Raw genomic sequence first — 14,080 nt, 5'->3', positions numbered from 1 at the left:
CCTTCTTTCCTTCTCTCCCCTCACCTGGGGACCTACCCCTATAAAAGCGTGCCAGCCAGGCGAGAGGTTGCCATATATATATAAATATATATATATATATATATATATATATATATATATATATATATATATATATATATATATATATATATATATATATATATATATAAATCTAGAGAAAGATAAACTCACAATCATGTAACTTTACTCTGATGAAGGCAAGTCCCGTTGCCGCTACGTAAGTAAACATTGTTTGTTATTGTTCTTGCTGTGTATCCGACTCTTTACTTATATATATATATATAAATATATATATATATATATATATATATATATATATATATATATATATATATATATATATATATATATATATATAGTAAGGAAATGAGGGGCTCCTTGAGGAAATACAGAAAGATAGGGCAGCAGTCTACAACGCCAAAGGAGGCATAGGGGTGTGGTTAGGCTCTTTTCTTTTTTCACTACGGTTAATGAAGTAAACATTTTTTTTAATATACAGAAGAAAGAAAGAAAAACACGCGCCCAGAGAAAAACACGCGCCCTCTGGGCGCCTGTTTTTCTTTCTTTCTTCTGTATATTAAAAAAAAATGTTTACTTCATTAACCGTAGTGAAAAAAGAAAAGAGCCTAACCACACCCCTATGCCTCCTTTGGCGTTGTAGACTGCTGCCCTATCTTTCTGTATATATATATATATATATATATATATATATATATATATATATATAACTTGCTTTCCCCTGAGGAAAGCAAGTTCTCTTTGCTGAAACGTAGGCCACAATCGTGCTTTTACCTTGTTCGAAGTTTTTCTTCTCTTGTATATATATATATATATATATATATATATATATATATATATATATATATATATATATATATACATATTTACATTTTGTAATGAAAATGCGACCGTCCACTCCCCGCTTCTTCCTTCGCTTCCAGTCGGCGGCCGTCCTCCTCGGTAGTGGATTAGCCGGTGACCTTGGTCTCAGCTTTTGCTTCATGTTTTACGCCTCTACACTCGGCCACACTGCTGCGAAGAGGCGCACCAGCGAGCTGTTTGCGTGGGCCCCAGGCTCTGTCTCGACGATTGGCCCACGAATGGCTGAAGAATCCGTTGCAGGTATTTTCCCATTGGTTACGTGTCGCGGTTCGGTCCTCTTTAGTTCCTGCTAGTGCGAGAGCTATGCTTGTTTCCATTGACAAAGAATTCTTCACGGTGTATTTTGGAATGATCCTCTCCGGCGTTTCTAAGCGGCGCGTTCTGTTGTCAATGCAGTCCATTCGTTTGAGGTGTTCCTCCTGCTCATGGTGATTTGGTTGTCATTTCCATTTATGCGTTAGTCCGTCTTTTTTTCCACGTGCTTTCCTTAAAGATTTTTGTTGTCGGTTTCGGTAATTGTCGCGAAAACATACTTGTCTGTAGCAGGTGCATCATTGTGTTCGTCATGCTTTACGTCTTTCGTTCGGGCGTTTGACGCTACCTCGCCGCTGGCTTCGGTCTCATGCGTTTTCAGCCGAAACTATGCCCTGATCCTCAATAAATTTTCATAAACGTTTGTGGATGAGTTTCCCAAGATGTTGCTCTCGGTCGTGTTTTTGCCTTCTGGTCTGCTCAAGATACTCTTTCTGGGGTATTTCGCGTTACCCGTCGCGGTGAGCGGAATTTGGTCTTTCAACGGCACCTTGGAGTTGTTGAAGGGCTCTATCAGACTTCCAAAGCTCACGTTATCCTGCTTCAACGGTGCGGGCGTCGTGTCGTCCGAAAAGTGGTAGAACCCGTCTTCACTTCGTTTGCTCGGCTGGATAGGTGCGAGCGCCAGCACATGTGGCTGCTGCTCCGCCAGACCTCCGGATTCCGGCCGGGAGAGCGAAGAACGGTGAACGGTGCTCCTCACGTTGATGTCGTCGAGCTGGTCAGCGGTGCCCTGGTGATGTTCTGAAAAGAACTCTACTTCGGGATCCAGCTTTGAGGGTTCTTGAGCTCGGTGGACATTGACTGCCTTCGCTGGCCTTCTGGTTGGATGCAATTTAACGACGGTGGTTGAAGGCTCTCCGGAGATGGTTTCTTCCAGCCTGCGGGAGCCGAAGCTGGCTCGACTACGAGGCAGCTATGTGTCAGCATCGAAGCCTCGCCGGTCACCTTCTCATCCTTTAGCGGAACATTACTCCATTCGAGACCAGGGTCACGGCTCTCCGCCAGGGTCTGCGTCAATGCTTGCAGGTGACGCTCGTGTGGCGGCAGCGTTGCTCCCTGCTGTAGTCCTACAGCCAGATGGGCGAAGGCTTGTGGGCTCAACTCCGGCGGCTGCACAGCCAAGGCTGCAGCTAGAATGGGGTCGCCCGTACCATCTATGACCACTGCCTCGCGAAACGAGACATCCAGGTGAAGTCACAGTCTGCGAGTAGGCGGAGCTTGTCATAGATGTACGTCATGACGTTTTTGCCAGGGCCTTGGTGACGGGCACGCATTTCTATGAAGCGAGCGTCATATCTGCCAGTCCAGCTACCAAATGCAGCGATTAACGCTCTGCTCCAGCTATTCCAACACAAATAGGAAGAACCTTCGTAAAGGTGCCACGCTCGGGCAGCATCGCGCAGGCGTTCTCGCGCAACTAACAACTTGGTGTGGTCGGTCCAGGCGTCATGGATGGCAAGGACGTCGATCAGCTTTAACCAAGAAACAGCATCGTCCTGGAAACCTCGAAAGACGGGGATGCCCGTGTGGGCGGGCGAGAAAAACTGGCTGGTAATGGCGTCGCGAAGCTGCTGACACATCTGCTTGAGGGCCAGGGCAGTTAAAAAAGAATGGCTCGCGTTCGCATCAGTGGACGGCATTGCGAGAGGTTGATCACTCATTGAGAAGAGTACAAAAACCGCAAAAGTCACGGCGTGAACTGCGGACGCAGCGATGAGTCAAGAAGACGTCGGCCGCTGGGGAAAGTCGCGCCCAAGGCTGGCTCGCCTGGGGGCTGGGCTGTCCTTGCGTATGGCGCTCGTGCTGTGACAGCTGCCCCACCGATGAACCCGGGCAGCAGTGCCGGAAGGCGTGCCAGCCCTTCGCCGCTGCTGAGGGGCGTCCCTGTGGCTTGATTGCCACGAGGGAGAGCAGGTACGGAAGCTGGGTCGCCTCCGTCTTGAAGACTGGTCGACTGAGCCACTTGTAATGAAACTGCGACTGTATTCTAGGACGCCAAGTTTATTCTCCCCTAAAACCCCCTCTCCGCTTCCTCTTCCTTCGCTTCCAGTCGGCGACCGTCCTCCCCGGTTTGGTAGTGGTTTGGCCGGTGACCTTGGTCTCAGCTTTTGCTTCATGTTTCACGGCTATATATATATATATATATATATATATATATATATATATATATATATATATATATATATACTCATTTTTTGTATAATGACAAATCATTACCCGTTCAAAGGGGGCTACCAGCAACAATCGATCCGTAGTCGACAGAGGTTTGGTCATTTACACTACAATAACAGCGTCTATTAATTAGATAGCTGCCTAGTAAGGCAACCCAAGGATGCCCGGCGTCACGGAGCAACAGTTTTTTGAGCATCAGGGGGTCAGTGACGAGTCGAAAGCCTTACTAAGAAAGCCTTACGAAAGCCTTACTAACTGCATCTCTCTTGCCTTGGTCTGTGACTGCTTTGGAAGTATGGGTCACAAAGCAAGCAAGATTAGTGGTCGTTAACCACCCAGAGATGCACCCTCGCTGATTTGGTAAAAACGACTTTTTCACATACCGAGACAATACTGTGTGTAACGCGGACTCAAAAAGTTTGAATGCAGCACAAAGGATTGAAATCGGTCGTTAGTTCTTTTCGTCTGTTTTGTTGCCTGACCTAAAGATATGAGATCTTGTAGAAATTTTCTACCTAGCAGGAAATCTGTCAGTAGTTAAGCATTTAATAAATATCGAGGTTAGAAATTGAACTGAAATATCCTTAAAAGCTTTAAGTATGGCCGCAGGAATGCCATCTGGGCCAGGCGACAAAGAAGGTTTCATGTGCTTGAGAATTTCGAATACGAGCTTCTCATCGAGAACTGAAATTGCGCAACGCACGCTGTTGATGAATCGAGATGTCTCATTGCCCCTGGGAGGTGCGAAAGTGCTACGAAAGTGACGCGGGAAGGTATTGGCTACATTAGTTACCTCAATCCCGGAATAATGAATCAAATGAATGCGAGCATCTCAGTTATTTGAGTGAGAACGAACGAACTGCCAGAACTGAAAGGGTCACAAGTTGAACGAATCTCCACGTACTCAAGGTAGAAACTATAATGTTTTTTGTAGAGCTTTTTGCACGTTGAACGGTGAATTCTAAACTCGGTCTTCCACTTGCCCAGGCCAAAGTCAAGTGCCTTTCTATGTACGCGATCTATAGCTTAAGGGCACCTCGGAGTGTTTTGGCGAACCAAAAAGATATTTCTTAGAGTTTTTGCACATTGGGATAAACCGGTCGATACCATTCTTTACAATTTCAGTGAAGCAGTTGACTAGCGCGTGAACGTCAGAGTGCATCAAAACGGTGGACCAATCTGCCGAGGGAATATATTGGTATAAACCTACGTAATCACCCCGTCGAAAGCAATAGCGGTGAGGAGTAGAGTATGAGTATAGAGCCGTGCCACCTTGTATGGCTGAAGGTGCGGAAACAAGAAGTGGGGGAGAAGCTTATCACGGCAGGCCACAGAAATGTCCGAATGAAGAACTTGCGCTCTTGCTATGTCCGTGAAAGAAATGGCTATCATAATAATAAGAAGAATGGTGATAATAATAATAATAATAATAAAATAATGCCTTTCGTTTCATCCAATCGATGATGGGGATCGGGAAAAAAGCTGGAAAATTGAACGGTTTCCCGGTGCTTCAGTAGTCGCAGCAGGCACAAGAACAAAGGAAATGCTAAATATGTTCACGTACGCACTTGACTTCTGGCGGCAGTGATGCAGATGGGCTCACTAGAACGAGCAGCGTCGCTCTAATTTGAGCCGCAATAAAAAATAAACAATAAAAGAAACCGAAGCAGGTGTTTGTGCTTGCGTACTTGTTATTCCAGCCTAAATTTTCTCTGCTTGTTAAAATACGGAGTGATATATGCTCGCTTTGTAGGCGTCGTTTGTGTACACGTTGCCGTGTTTGAGTCTCCAACAATGACCGCGGTTTTTTCTTCTCCGAGCAGCCGCCACACACGTAGACTCATCAACCTGCAGCCGCCGCCATCTGTGCCGATATGCGAGGGCAGCAGTCTAGCGGAGGGAGGGCAGGCGACTTTCGCGCGTGTTTCGAGCGTGTCTGCCGCTGAAAGAGGAAACACCGCGCTCGCACTCTCGGCGTTCGATACACGCCGTCCGGCGCGTCACCGACGCCAACGTGCACTGCAGGAGCGTCGCGTTTCCCTCCGGCACCGTAGCGGATGTCGCGTGGCGGGCTTCCACGCGGTTTGTTCCGTTCGGGGGCTTGCCGGGCCGCCGTAGCCACGGTCAACTCAATCGCTGCTACCTTCGGCCTTGGTGCGTGCGACCCTCGCGAGCGATACAACCGTAACCTCAAAGCCACAGTCCAGTTTCGACTCTAGCGATTGCCTGGACGATCGAACTACGGCACCACGGAAACATCGATCCTGGCACCACGGTGAGCGCCGGCTGCCCTGAAGTGTCTCAGAAAAAACAAGGTAGGCACGTATCAGCTCTTTCTACTTCGTGCCCTTTGGCATTGGACGTTGCTTGGGGATCTCGATTTTTATTGTCAAGTGGTTAAAAAGACGACACGAAAACTATTACTGGTTGAGCCATAACCGAATATGCTAGCATTATTTTATATTCGCAGCAATTTCACTACCCTGTGTATTCAGGTGTGCGATGTGCATGCAACGGAAATGCTAAACACGACCGATGGCGGGGAATCAAACACAATAGCAACTACAGATAAGGAAACTTGCAAGGAACACAAACAATTCCAAGCGTTGATATTTAGAAATAGAACTTCGTGTTTGATGTCGCACCGTCAAGATTGGCTGTGACCCCATGCGGTTCCTTGAAGGGTGCTGGGATTTTTTCCCTTCCAAAACTCGCTCATGGTAAGAAACGCACACCACACGTTTCTCTATTGACATTTTATAATTAGGCTGTATGATTCTTGTTTTGTAGCGCGGCATCACGGAGAAATAGCTCGGCTGTGTGTATTGCCGTCTGCGGTAGTGGATGTTGTCATATCGCAATCAAGATGAAAAGACAGACATAAAGTTCGGTGGTGATTAAGGAGAGGATTGGGGGGGGAGGGGGGGGCGTGGTTTGACAGTTTTTTGCTGTGAAAATAGATGATTTAGAAATGACAGAAAGAAACAAAATAAAAGAAAACGCATGCCGAGTTGAACGCGAACCCCCAAACTTACGATTACGCTTAAGGTGCACCTATAACAAAATGCTCGTTGTTAGGATGCATTTTTCTCCGCTTTCTAATTTGTTTATGAGTATTATCTCAAATATAGCATATGCGTGCGGGTGGTATCCAGCGCCGCGATTTTGGGTGCTCGTTACGGCCTCGGCTCTGGAGGAAAAAATGCAGCAATCCTGACAAAATGTCATTGAGGCCTCCAGTGTAGAAGAGGACAAGAATATCCTAACCACTGCAGTTGTGCTCCGGTATATTCTGCTACGGTGCTTTAGACTGGAAACTTAGCATGACCGGATGGCAAAAAAAAAAAAAGAAACCGAAGCCACCACCCCAACATATTAATAAATAACTGCATTACAGCTACACTTACGGACCTTGGGACCGCTTGCCAATTTTGAATACGCTCCTAGATTTGTACATGTCAATGAAGGCATTTAGGAGCGCAAATTCTTTCTGGTACGAGCGGCGGCCTCATACTTGCACTTGGAATAAACGATTTCAGCAGGTAGCCATCCGCTATCTTATCACCTGATTGCCTCTTCTGAACTGACGGGTTTAGTTTATCGTCGACCTGAAATGATGCCGAAAAACGACAGTGACGTATAATTAGGTCAAAGTAAATTCGCGAGGACGAGATATACACGAATTCTTGCTAAGAGGCAAAATCCGAGCCCACGTGAGACGTACGCAGTCTAACGTGGGCTCATACTAAAAGGGGGCAAAAAGGGGCATGCAGGCAAAACACAAGTTTGGTTCAATCGAAGAGTGCCTCGTTAGAATCATACTGACACCACTTTTAACGCACACTTCGCTCAAATAAGCTTTATAATTCGGAAATAAAAGAATAGCCATACGACCCACCGGCTCATTTCGCGCCATACAACGTTGATGTCATATGCCCAGCTGTGCGATTGTCTGAGGCCGGCAAAAGCAAACGCCAATTAGGCAGGGCTTACAAGCTTGCCGAAGGAGCTATTTGAGCTTAATTGTAATGCATTGTCATCTTCTAGTAGTAAGAATGGTTGGGTAAACAACAGAAGTCACGAAAATACACGTCAACATAGGTGCACCGACGCGCAGTGCTGTTGCTACTGGTCGTACTATGCTTGTTTTAGCTGCACAGCAGGCCGCCGCTTTGGAGTTGACTTACATGACAATGGCCGATTATCGTAAGCGACGTTGTATTACGTGAGCCTGTTTGTCGAGCATTCCCCATGTTTCACGAAGCGATTACTTTCTACCGCAACAAAAACAAGTCAGAAGCAATTACGGTCAAAAACAAAGCAACGGCGGACAACGGTTCGCGGCCGACTATGGCAGCGCCATCTGGGAGAACTGATGGTAAGCAAGGCTGCGGAGCCAAACGACGCACTGGAATTTCGTTTGAATACCCGCTTTCATGACATCAGGGCTGGCGTCACGAAAACACGGGATTTGGCGGGAGAATTAAACATTTAACCTAAATTGAATAAATGCTCAGTGAATGCGGCATGGTTTGCTGCGGACAAGCGCTGGGGGCCCTCCAAAAGACGAAATCTTTCGAGTAAAACAAACTTGTATTTTGTCTTCATGACCCTTTAAGTAATTGGGCTCTGAGTCGGTTTGAGATTCACTCCAGCCCAGAATCACTCTGGCTCAAACGCATCATGCCCTACGTGTCTCACGTTCACTGCGACTGAAACTCACGCCTAAGTTCGCGCACAAATGAGTCTGATTGAGCAGGCTGTGATGAGTGAGTCTCATGAGCAATCGCGGTCAACCAAGACCGCGATTGCTCTGTCCGTAACCACAGCGACCTCCGGTTATGTGGCCTTTTTCAGAGACTCATAACAGGCCTACCACAGCTACTGTAGAGGCCGCACCTCGCCTTCAGCACTCAAGATTGTGGCCCTAGGGGCAAATGAAGCGGCACATGCCGCGCCAGGTGGTATTACACTCAAACGTTTTAACGACGAAATGTTACTTTTCCGTACCCTCCACCTAGGACACAGGGACAAGCGAGTGGGACAACACAAGGCGCTCACTCCCACTCGCTTGTCCCTGTGTCCTAGCGCTTCAAGATTCCGTCATGTCATACCAACAGGCCCAAAGAAGCACCCTCTTGAAGTCGCTTAACCCGAAGTTTCGGTTAACTAGAAGTGATGTGCTGGTACCGGAAATTTTACGTGCAATTCAATAAAAAAATTTCTCGATCATTCAAAACTAAAGCCCTAAATATCGGTGACTGCAAGTCAATTGAAATAAAACTCATCCAGGTGACCATCACTTTCCAATACAATTTCAAGATTGTCGGCCCCAAAACACCGCCATCTTTGCACTGTGCCGGCGCGGTCGCAACTGAGGCAGCGCACAGTCAATAAATCTGCAGGTGACTTGAGACTAGCGCTAGCGTACGCATCTCTCTATTTGCAGCTCCACAACTTTTTTGTGTTTTTTTTCGCACATCGCCGTGTGAGCAGTCTCGTGTTCGAAACTTTAGGCTTCGAATTAAGCGGCAAGTCAGAAGTATCAGGGCAACCCCTGCGGTACACTTAAATTGGCGACGAAAGCCAAGAGTCGGAACAATATAAAGAAGGGACACGCGATGCCTACTAATAACGTTGGTCCTATTATGATTTTTTGTTTAAATGGAATCTCATTTAACTCAGTTTCTTTTTTCTTTGGCGGTACCCGTGTCACTCGTCTGTCATTTCACAGGCGGCCGGCATTACGCGTTGACTTCTAGCCCACGCATATTACAACACTTAAACGCTGAACCAAATCTCTCCGTCAACTTACCCCTACTGCTTCACCTACTGCTCCCCCCCCCCCCTCCTAATTCCGCCAATTACCTAGCCTGGGAATGCAAAAGGGCGTCAGCTGGCCGGCTGACGATGCGAGGCCCTGAACGCCGTAAGGTTCGCGCATTCCTGGACGAAAAAAGTCACCGGCTTGTCTGATCAGAATGTTTTTCATGGAATCAAGACATTTTTATCAATAAATCGCGAAATGTTTGCGTGTATCGAAGGATGTTTTTCGGCGTTTCTCATACAACTGAAATGTTCCGTGTAGGGGAATTATTTCTGCAATGTGTAGTTTTCTTGTAATTTTGTGAAAAACTGCGAGCTGAGTTGAAAAGGATTGCGCGTCGCGGTGTTTTCTGTCTGGCCTGTACGTAAGATGCTTCCCTTGCTTACACCACACTCCAAGTGCCCTGGCCGGGCAAGAGCTACCCATAGTGTACTGCAGTTTACTGCCACGACATTTTAAGACCACTTGACTCTGATACAATCGTGGGGTTCGGTCTGTTTGCCACATATTTACAAGCAGGTACAGCATATTAGAAACGTACCCTCGGCGTTAGCTTGACCCGTCGTAATTACATTTCCAGGCGTTTGGTACGTGGCTAAACAACTATTTCCCGCTCTAACCTAATTCACGTAACACATATCGCCACTGAACGTAATGACATTTTTATGTATCACTCAATGACAGATACATCGTCTTGTCCTTCTAGCCAGCCCGGTGTCGGCTAGAAAGGTATCAAATGCTTTTTCTATAACAATATAATGTTATTGCTTTTTCTTATCCGTACATGGACCTTACGTTTTGTTTGGAGTCTATCTTAGAGTCTATCTTAGCATGTTTAACAACATCATGTTGGCGGAAATAATCACACTCCCGTATCTTATAACTTCAGTTTCCTGATATTGGCTGTGGGAGTGCCGCGACAACAGTCTTTGGTTTTGGAGACACTGTTAATGTGTTGAATGATGGAGAGAGTAACCATATCAAGAAACACGCTCAGCCAGGGAGCAGCATTCAAACCACAGCTCTTTTTAAGGGCATCGTTCAGTTGTGAAAGCTGATAGCATACTTGTAACCGTGCGCGTGCTAGGCTCAACCGTACCTCCAGATGAAGGGTTGTCGGTTGCCTTGCTGAGAAGAATGCTGTATGAACGTATGATCGCAGTGTGTTTCATATATCTGGGGATTACGTATCATATGTGGCATTAGGCACTTCTCTTGTTCCTCTAGGTGAAGTATGGCTTGTAATCGTGTTCTAGAAACCTTCTGCTAAGCGCTCCCGTTTCAGAACGACGCGTCTTGAGCTTCAGAGGCTGTGATGCACCAAGTATGGCCTTTAACTCGATCGGTTACGTGTCCGGCTAGCTCGCGGCGGTAAAACGTAAGCTTGCTGACAATATGCTGCAACGATCTTGGCTCTATTTTTGATCAGCACCATGTGGACGTTCGTTTCATTCTTTCTTCTGATTTTTTTTTATATCTGATATGCGCAACATAGTTGCGCTTGAACAAAAGATGGACAACAGAGTTATAACTGCATCAATATTAAAATTGCGCACACAAAATTTGCTCGTAAATGTGCTTGTTGTCTCTTCATATGGGTGATTTACTATTGGCCTAGGGTAAACGGGAAGTTTAGGTCAGCTCATTGGAGAGAGCTAATGGGCATCTAGGGAACAATACAATGAAGCAGAATTGAAGGCAGTGAAACGTGGTTCTGAGGGAACGCTTGCAACTAAACGTACCATTAATCGGTCAGTGACAGACCACGCGAAGGTAGCTTGAGACGCCAGCGCATACGGCCACACGCCGAGAGGAGCTTGTGTAAGCGCACATGACGCACACAGAAGCCCCTTTTCTAATGTACAGCATTTTAAAAGGGACCTATTATACATAGTGCTTTCAATGGCCCAACTAGATATATCTTATAAATAACCCTAAACCAAAACCGCTATACAGCCTTTGTGAACCCAAGCGCTACGTCTGCTTTATCATCCTATACTGTATAGAGCTTCGGTTTAATATCCTTCCCTCGTTAGATGTGGCTGCAAGTTTCGTACGGGGCTTTGAAGTGTTCGAGATTTTATACTAAGGCAAAGCCGTCGTAAAGCGGCTGTGGCGCGCGTTTCGCCGAAGTTTCCTCGGCTCAGACGCCTGCTTATCAGCGACCATATTGTTCACGTTCATCGTCATGCATTCTAAGCGGGTGAAGTTTGAAAGAGCAGCTTTTCACGACAGCTTCTCTCCAACTATTCACGCGCGCGGCCCCTCGACCGCATAATGAGGCCACGCAAGTGCGGGAAGCTACTTGTCACTGCGGGGAATCTGCCGTTATATGTCACAGCGAACGCGCAGCCGCGCCGGCGTTCCACCGACTCTGGGCTCGCGGACGAAGGGGGATGGTACGTTAGCAGTGCGTAAATTAATCATGTATACTTACGGCAGTGGTGTTTCCCGTGGGTCTCAAAAAGATTTTTTGCTTCTCCTAAATTTCCCATTTTTTTCGACAGTATCATGGAAATGCCTAGCACCATTCCGCGCACATTTTTTTACCATTTCATATACGTATCCTTTCAAAGCGAAGCTCCATATGGCTCGGGTAAACGAAAATCCGGTGGTGCCGTGTACGCAGAAAGCTCCCTCGGGGCAACGCCACGCGCATGCGGGAAAAAGACAGGTTGTAGAGGAGGTGGAACTAAGCTGAGATAAATTGGCTGGGTTTATACATGACGTAGCAACACACTCGCATCTACGGACGATGGTAAGCTGGTACGCCGCATCGGAGGGTCAGAAACACACGGGTGAATACTTAACGGCTTCCCTAGTTAACCATCTGTACCGAGTGCATAGGCGGATTTTTCATATATCACTAGCAAATGCGGATTGCCACTGCAGGTTTGAAAATAAACCTTTTCCTTTGCGACAACGGCGAAAAGGTATACACCAGAACGCACTGTACAATTCATGGAATTAAGCGAACTGCATTTTAATAAGAATAGGGTTAGACCAGGTACCAATTTCGCATGAACAGAAAAATTCCAAGCTGAAATACAGGCAACTATATCAGCATGAACTCAAACTTTCCAAAATAAAGTACGGACAAAAAACATAAAGACGAACGAGGTAACTTTCGATTTAAATAACTCACCGCACCATACGCGACGCAACTAGTTGATGGTTTCGAAGATGCATGCTTTTGAGGTTACAAATCGCCGAAAACGCATCTTGGGTCCTAACCAAAAACTTTTTTCTCGGCTCGTATCTTTCTATATTTACGAGGAAGCTCTACAAATGGGTTTTTTTTGTCAAATCCAACGGCATGAAGAACACAAAAAAATAAATTTAGGCTGCTTCTGTGCTGTTCATTGTGACTACAGAATAAAAGATTTAGACTTAGCATGTTACTCCAGACATTCCACTCCACACACAACAAGAGCGCAGAAGACATAGGGAACTACAATGCAAAGAATATCTAATGCACACAAAAAACAAAAAGACAATATATACACTGTATCAAATGCAAATAACATAAAACAAAATAACTAAATTGTTACAGAACGCATTGTTTATCAAAGTGACACCAACCTATTCAAGGCCAGTGCACAGGAGCACTTGGTTAAAAAAAAACAATGTAAAAACTAAAAAAAATACATGCATGTTGTTCTAGGTTTTCAGGGAACAAAGAAAACTGAATAAAAATTATAACGTTTTCAAGACATAGTTTCTTATATTCTTGTGAAGGTAAGCATGATGGAAGAATTGTTCATTCTATACCGGCACAAGGAGTTATAATTCAAAGTTTGGAGTTTCCTCTTTACCAATTACGTAGCGTATCAGGCTGTGAAAATTATGTACGCAAAGTTTATATCTAAAATAGTATGGTGCGTCCACATTTGTGCGTTCCAGAAGGAACTGTGTATAATATTGTTACTATTCCAAGAAATGTAATTTATCCAGAACACTGTTTCCTCAACATTTATTCAGGAAATGGTCCGTTTAGAGCAAAGTGTACTTATGCGTATGGGAGAGTGTATAAATGTGCGGATAATTTTGTCGTTCTACTGCTTCATGTAGTTTTTGGAGGAGCCCCACCTCACTTATAAACAATACAGCATCTTTGAATGCATTTCAGTAATCGGAATGGTCATTTTTGTTCTTATTCGCCGGAATTCACGGAATCTGTTCAGAATTTTAATTGATTCAGAAATTTTGCAACGTATAGTGTTGATGTGATTAGGCCAGGATATATTTTTATAAAACAGCACACTAAAAACAATTCTTGTGAGGTCTGCTACAAATCCTTTGATTAATATTGTTCCAGATGTAGGTAGGTTAAAAGTTTATTTTCGAAGAAAAAACAACCAATTTATTAGGCATTCTTATCCATCCAACCATAAAAATATCAAGCCGTTTGTCAGCCATCAAATGACGTAATTATAATTGAAGGCATATGTATTTGTAACGCCTGAGCTAAAACCATGTCTGTTGTGGAGTGGTTAAAAGGAAGCGAACGTTGCTTAACCCATTGTGGATCGCTTTCGAAATCCATGATTTCTGGATGTCATGCATGATTCACTATTAAAAAATCGTGTACCCCTCTGTCTAACGACGACAATCGGGGAACGCGAAGCTTTTTCGTGTTGGATTTTTTGGTCGGCCAATTCCGCACTGCAAGTACGTGTTTCTCTGGAGGTACGCACCACTTTTCTGGAATACCCATAGCAACTCTCAGATTTGCACTCCGTAGGCCTAACGTTTTGCTCCGTAGGCCTAACGTTGGCTTTGGCATAAAAAACCGCTTTGTAGAGCTTCGTCGTAAATATAGAAAGATACGAGCCGAGCAAAAGTTTTTTTTAGGTTTGGGGC

The 14,080-nt window shown here is 45.4% G+C and overlaps 1 protein-coding gene across 1 annotated transcript in view; it reads left to right on the top strand.

Annotated features, from left to right (window-relative positions):
* Window positions 1–5,278: 5,278 nt before the first annotated feature.
* Window positions 5,279–14,080, top strand: part of LOC144168909 (uncharacterized) — a 59,592-nt gene continuing 50,790 nt past the window's right edge. Inside the window, exon 1 of the mRNA XM_077697906.1 lies at window positions 5,279–5,705. The gene's annotated coding sequence lies outside the window, so the exon portion shown is untranslated. The remainder of the gene's footprint in view (window positions 5,706–14,080) is intronic.

The sequence above is a fragment of the Haemaphysalis longicornis genome, unplaced genomic scaffold (genome assembly GCF_048455015.1).
Source record: "Haemaphysalis longicornis isolate Haplotype H1 unplaced genomic scaffold, Haemaphysalis longicornis Haplotype H1 scaffold_2, whole genome shotgun sequence".
NCBI classification, from domain to species: Eukaryota; Metazoa; Arthropoda; class Arachnida; order Ixodida; family Ixodidae; genus Haemaphysalis; species Haemaphysalis longicornis.
Note: the sequence above shows the minus strand (reverse complement) of the source record. Positions and strands in the feature narration are given on the sequence as shown.